The sequence below is a fragment of the Limulus polyphemus genome, unplaced genomic scaffold (genome assembly GCF_000517525.1).
Source record: "Limulus polyphemus unplaced genomic scaffold, Limulus_polyphemus-2.1.2 Scaffold6510, whole genome shotgun sequence".
In the NCBI taxonomy this organism is placed as follows: Eukaryota; Metazoa; Arthropoda; class Merostomata; order Xiphosura; family Limulidae; genus Limulus; species Limulus polyphemus.
The window spans coordinates 40,571-47,658 of NW_013672120.1; the positions used below are offsets into that span (position 1 = coordinate 40,571).

The 7,088-nt window shown below is 30.9% G+C and overlaps 1 long non-coding RNA gene across 3 annotated transcripts; it reads left to right on the forward strand.

The window, feature by feature from the left end:
* The first annotated feature begins 924 nt into the window (after positions 1 to 924).
* Positions 925 to 7,022, forward strand: LOC111089525. Of its 3 annotated transcripts, none has more exons than XR_002613775.1 (3): positions 925 to 1,044; positions 5,471 to 5,831; positions 6,881 to 7,022. It is a non-coding gene; the product is annotated as an uncharacterized LOC111089525 (long non-coding RNA). The 3 variants fall into 3 exon arrangements; XR_002613777.1 differs by lacking the exon at positions 925 to 1,044 and adding an exon at positions 1,358 to 1,372; XR_002613776.1 differs by lacking the exon at positions 925 to 1,044 and adding an exon at positions 4,717 to 4,739.
* Positions 7,023 to 7,088: the final 66 nt, after the last annotated feature.

A 7,088-nucleotide genomic window follows, 5' to 3' on the forward strand; every position in this document is an offset into this window, starting at 1 on the left:
ATAAGTTTTTGATTTTTCATTTACACTGAGAACAAAAGTGCGAGCTTCTAATATTCACTCGAAAACTATTATCCAGAGTGAAGTGTTTCAGGTCTGTTTCATTTATGTCACGTTAAAAATTCAGTTAAAAAAAAGAGTTTTAAATATTTCGTAAAAGTTCTTATTCATCAAATTTTCAAGTATAATTCCCCATTCCCTCCCTCGCCGATAACTCAGCGTTAAATTTAAAAGATCCCTGTGGTGGCCACCACCCCGTAGATAGCTCATTGTGTAGCTTTGCTCTTAAACAAACAAACAAAATAGTTCTATTATGTTTTTCTTAACTAACACAGCACGATGTTAGGGTTTCTATTTAATACTTATAAAACTAACCAAATAACTGGGGGTGGGGGAGTATGGCCTAAGTAAATGAACAAAGAGTATTATTCACCCGTGAATAAGTTATTAAAACACCCAAGTCCAAGCAATGTTTTTTGTTTTCTGTTACTTGATTAATACTTTTTAAAAAATGCATTTCTTCAGAGATTTATTAAACATGTTTATTCAGTTAATTCTCTCAGAGATTATATTAAAGTGATACTTTGATTACATGTTAAATCTTAAATCATCCTTTAACAACATATAACAAAAATCAGCAGTTCAAATATTGCTTTGATCCTTAACCCTAGTCCATGGTAATTCATTACAACAAGTTTACAGAGAAGAAGGCTAACTGTCGCCTCACGTTTTTCTCACTTTAATGTTTACGTAGAGTACTCATTTTCTCTCCCACATCGTCACTGGAGCCCTTTGTATAAACACTCATAGTAACACTTGTATTTGGTTCAAGCACATGCATGTTGTGAAAGAAAACTGGATAAGAGCCACACCTAAAACTGGGTTGATCTTGATTTTTGACGCCCCTTTTATATGAAGTCAGGGAACAGAACTGTCATTTCTGAAATGCTTCTTCCATTTCATTTTAAATTTACTTATTTAAACATACAAGTGTTAGACTATAATGAAAAGCAATAACAAATCTTTGAGCTTTCTAACAAGTCCGAAGTAATTTTTTTCATTTTGGAATAAGTGGCAATTTACTTTTATAAACCAGCATTACATATAGTTTGTAGAAAGAGACTAAAAATCCATTTGCAAATTGACTCAAATAGCGACTGCTACTAGTATAAAATATAATAGCTTGACCTATTCAACTACGCCGTTCAATAGACTATCACTATCTGTAACTCCGTTTTAATGGGGGAGTTAGAGCAGTTAAGACTTCTATATTTCTGATGCCCATTCTTCACTTGAGTAAAGTATTATGCATGGTAACTCAGTACACTCAACACAGAATGGGTAATGTACAGTGCAGCCTTCTAAGCAAACTCTGGTAATACAGTACTTATCTAACACGGCCAATGTCCTCGGTTTTAAAGGAACAATTGTAGGTGGCCATTTGCAACAGAGATCTCATATAAAACATTGTAACAAAAACACTTTAAAGTACATTCCTTAAAAAAAAGCATGTTTAAAGATGATGTGTATTTGTCCCAGGCTACACTAGACAGTAATACACTCATATAGTTTATTCTGTAGTACACCCATATATAGTTTATTCTTTAGTACACTCATTTAGTTTATTCTGTAATACACTCATATAGTTTATTCTGTAATACACTCATATAGTTGTTCATGGTTTCGAGTTTACTAACTTAAGCTAGATACTTCTGCCCGCCTTCAAGTTAACATAAAAAACGTGTTTAGGTCCTACGTGGTTCGAATTACTGAATTATGTTAGTAATCACGAATTTGATATTGTATGGGTAGAGGAAGCTCTTCTTAATCCAAACAAGAAATCAAATTACCAGGTTATTACTTTATCATGAAGCATACAATTTCCACAAATTGAATGAGCAAATGATCTTTGTTACGAAAAATATAACGTTAGTAAAATATCAATTCAATATTAGTACTACCTAAGAACACTTAAGTATTAGTTTCTAAATGTAACAAGAAAATATCATTGCTTCTAGTAGATATTCTTCTTCATTGGTTGTCCATGCTCAGATTTGAAACAACCTCAGCCAGCAAAATAGCAATATAATTATTATCGGTGGCTTCAGCAACAAACATAATGAATTTAACTGCGTAACACTAGGAACTGTATTCTGCTTAAATATGTGAATGATTTGATACGGTTAAATAACAATGCACCTACACTCATGTAGTTGATTCTGTAGTACAGTCATGTAGTTGATTCTGTAGTACACTCATATAGTTGATTCTGTAGTACACTCATATTTGATTCTGTAGTACAGTCATGTAGTTGATTCTGTAGTACACTCATATAGTTGATTCTGTAGTACACTCATATAGTTGATTCTGTAGTGTAGTACACTCATATAGTTGATTCTGTAGTACACTCATATAGTTGATTCTGTAGTACACTCATGTAGTTGATTCTGTAGTACACTCATATAGTTGATTCTTATATGAGTGTACTACAGAATCAGCTATATGAGTGTACTACAGAATCAACTATATGAGTGTACTACAGAATCAACTATATGAGTGTACTACAGAATCAATTATATGAGTGTACAACAGAATCAACTATATGAGTGTTCTACAGAATAAACTATATGGGTGTTCTACAGAATAAACTATATGGGTGTTCTACAGAATAAACTATATGAGTGTATTACAGAATAAACTATATGAGTGTATTACAGAATAAACTATATGAGTGTATTTCAGAATAAACGATATGAGTGTATTACAGAATAAACTAAATGAGTGTATTACAGAATAAACTAAATGAGTGTACTACAGAATCAACTATATGAGTGTACTATAGAATAAACTATATGAGTATATTTCAGAATAAACTATATGAGTGTATTACAGAATCAACTATATGAGTGTACTATAGAATAAACTATATGAGTATATTTCAGAATAAACTGTATGAGTGTACTACAGAATAAACTATAGGAGTGTATTACAGAATAAACTATATGAGTGTATTACAGAATAAACTATATGAGTTTACTACAGAATAAACTATAGGAGTGTATTACAGAATAAACTATATGAGTGTATTACAGAATAAACTATATGAGGGTATTACAGAATAAAATTTGAGTTTACTAAAAAATAAACTATATGAGTGTATTACAGAATAAAATTTGGGTTTACTACAGAATAAACTATATGAGTGTACTACAGAATAAACTATATGAGTGTACTACAGAATCAACTATATGAGTGTACTACAGAATAAACTATATGAGTATATTACAGAATAAAATTTGTGAATTTACTACAGAATAACGTATATGTTCTGTTGACAGAGCTCAGTGTGTAGCTCATTTGAGGTAGGAAAACTTTTATATTTACATCATTGTTTAAATATTAATCTTTTTACAGACGATTACTCTTTTTCTAACAGATATATATCCTTGATGGTGTAGTTGATTTAAATGCCATTGATTTACTAATTGATTACAGATTGATTACCACTCAGTATGTAAATTTAGTGCCATATGGAGCTGTATCATAAAGTCTGATACAGCAACCTCTTAAACATAATATTTATTGAATTCGTTTGAAGATTAGTGCAAAATATGTAGAAGCAAGGCAAATCCAACTAAACCAAATATTTTTCATTTTCACAAAGCTCACACTAACCTTAAAACCAGCATTACTTTACATAATACACAAATTCGTGTTATAAGCTCTGATAAATCCTTAAGCTTTAAGTCACATTTCTCGACTCATATGTCAGTGCTAATTACAATATAATTGAGTTAGTGAACTATGCTGTTATTGCTATCGGTAATGCTTGTCGAGCTTGATTTTTTATTTTTTTGTTAATCCTAACACTACTTAATACATTTTACACATCCAGTTATTTTTGTCACACAGTACTGAAATGATGTATTTAACTTTGCCCAGTAGGGAAGGCATTAATTGGCACACACTCATTGTTGAGAAATACACTGATGCACAGTCTTTTTTCATATAATGGAGTATAAAAGGAGAGTATATTACAGTATGCATCATATAATTTGAGACAAACAGACAAATTAGTCAAAACATGACAAAGATCATTATAAATTGCACTCCATCCTATGTTGTGATAAAAACTTTTCCAACAAAATTAATCATGCTTAAAGGAATATAAACAGAAAAGTCTACATCCAAAGTTTCGCCGGGCGTTATGTATTACAGCAGATACTTCAATGAATAAGATTTATATATATATATATTTATATAATGGATGTTAATTTGATATTAGTAAGAGGGCGGGCATGTCGGACTGTGTATCTGAAGGTCAACGGTTCGTATCACTTTACCGCAAAGTCGCGCTCCGCACTTTGGTGCAGTGGTGCGTCATAAAAGTGATAGTCAAATCCTACAGATAGATTATAATAACTCAAGAGTTGTTGAATCCTGTTGAATAATTGCCTGCTCTCTAGTCTATAATCACGTTATAGTTATGAGTTTGATGTTCTCACTTTATATTTTGTTTTTTACTTGTGTGTTGTGTATTCATTTTAAGTTTTTAACTCTGATCACGAGTTTGATGTTCTCACGTTATATTTTGTTTTTTACGTATGTGTTGTGTATTCATTTTAAGTTTTTAACTCTGATCACGAGTTTGATGTTCTCACGTTATATTTTGTTTTTTACGTATGTGTTGTGTATTCATTTTAAGTTTTTAACTCTGATCATGAGTTTGATGTTCTCACTTTGTATTTTATTTTTTACTTATGTGTTGTGTATTTATTTTAAGTTTTTAACTCTGATCATGAGTTTGATGTTCTCACTTTATATTTTATTTTTCACTTATGTGTTGTGTATTCATTTTAAGTTTTTAACTCTAATCATGAGTTTGTCATAAAAGTTTACGTTTTTGTTTTTTAATGATTTTGCTTTCAGGTCATGTAGTATGAACTGGTATAACATCTTTAATTTCATCATATGTAAAATAAGTTGTTTGTTTTCTCACAAAGCCACCTGTTCACCGTGAGAATTCGAACCACAGATTTTAGTTGTAAGTCCATAAACTTACCGTCGAACCCATCGGGAGACAATTTATCAACATACAAACACCTTCAGCTGCCTTACAAATCCAAATATTATTGACACCCGTTTTATTATACATATTATTTGCAAATCAACTGAATTTATCAATTAGATTATAATTTAAAAATAAGCTTCAATGTGTTACTCTTGTAACTAATATTATTAGTATCTGCGAATAACTTAGAGTCATATAGTTTGTTATTATTGGTGAATAAGCTTGGATATTACAGTTTTATGATTATTTACAAATAAACCGAAATTTATTTGCTAAATAAATTATTTTACAGTGAAGGAAGCAGTGACCATATTTAATTTCTTGAGAAGAAAAACAACTCTGCAAGTCTTTTATTACTAACTTTGAAATATGTAGTTGAAAGACTTATTTTATTTTACATAGGAACTGGAAACGCACGTGAGGACAGAAATGGATCAAGATTTATCGTTGGTAAAATTAACTCACAGAAGGCGCATCAAAAGCAAGCAGTTACTTCCCCTCACCCTCCCATAGCAGAATTAGGACCAGCAACCAACCACTGCGTGCATCAACGCTGTAAGCTCTGGTTATAAAAAGTTGGCTGAAGGAAGAGATCAAGAACAAGGCCAAAGAAACTGCATACTGATCACTAGTGTTCTGTAAAGTACAGATAGATAGGAAGTCCTCTAAAAAAATTCAGTCATGAAAAAGTGGCTCTATGCTCTTTTACTGTTCGCTTTTACTGGCTGCACTGTCGCAAATTTGGTGAACATTCAAGACTGCGGTAAGTTTATATACATTTTGTTGTTTCTGGCTTTAAATTATGTTTGAATTTCTTTATTTCGATTCATATGTAAGACATAAAGTATGTAATGTAAAACAAGTATTTTCGTGTTCACTTAGTAAAGTCAAGGTGCTTCCTGACGTACTGAAACAAACAACAGTGATTACAATATATACTGTAAATAAAACTTATAATTATAAGCTATTTTCATATCATTCACAACCAACGACTGTAGAAAAACACATTGCCGTTTTGAATAAACTCTCTTATTATTTTACCTTAATTGAAAATCATACACTGCTTTTGTTTAAAAGTACGTTAGGATTCTAAACCTCCAAGTAGAAATCCCAAACTATTCGTATTGTGCAATTAGTAAATAAAAATTACCTGATTAACTCAAGCTGAACAGTTGAATTTGAAATCTACTGTTTAACGTATAATACAAGTGCTAGCAGAGTAACAGTATATATCAATTAGTGCATATTTAGCACTGAACATCATAGAATGTAATAAGTCATACTGAATAACAGAATGGAAAACTTAATATATAGCTCACAATAACAGATGTGTAGTAATGTATAGCATTGCTTAGATGGTAATATGTAAAACAAAAAATAATCGAGTTCAGAATTTAGTTTAAGCATGAAACAGCTTAAAGTTAATTTTGTGGAACCGAATATCAGAGTTTACAACTCAATATAGTAAAATTACAACAAAATAACATAATTTAAAACTCAGTGGAAAATTATCTTAATGCGGTGTAAGGAAAAGCATGATTTCTTTAAGATTGTATTTTGTGGAAAGCTAAATATAAATTATTTTTCTGAAATTAATTAAAACTAACATCATCATTATCGAAAACACGTTAGGTAAAATTATCTTTTTCAGGAAAATGATAGAAAATGTCTCGTTGATTTAACGAAATACTGAATTAATTCTGATAACCAAGTTATAGTAAGATTTTGGTTACCTAGAACTCGTTAGTATGCTTATCATGCTATGTAATAATACTGTTTGATGTTGATAATTTTTCAACGTTCCTATTTCAGGTGGAATTTTGAGATTCAATTGTTCATCATTACAAAACTGTCCTGTACAGTTCGATCTAAATAACTGCAACAATCCAAGCAGATGTCTACTTCAAAGAGGAACTAAGTACGATATAAACGTCCGCTTCAAGTGGGGTGCGTTAGTCATTCTATATATTTACAGCGTGTAACTTAAGTAAATGTGGTGCGTTAGTTATTCTATGTATTT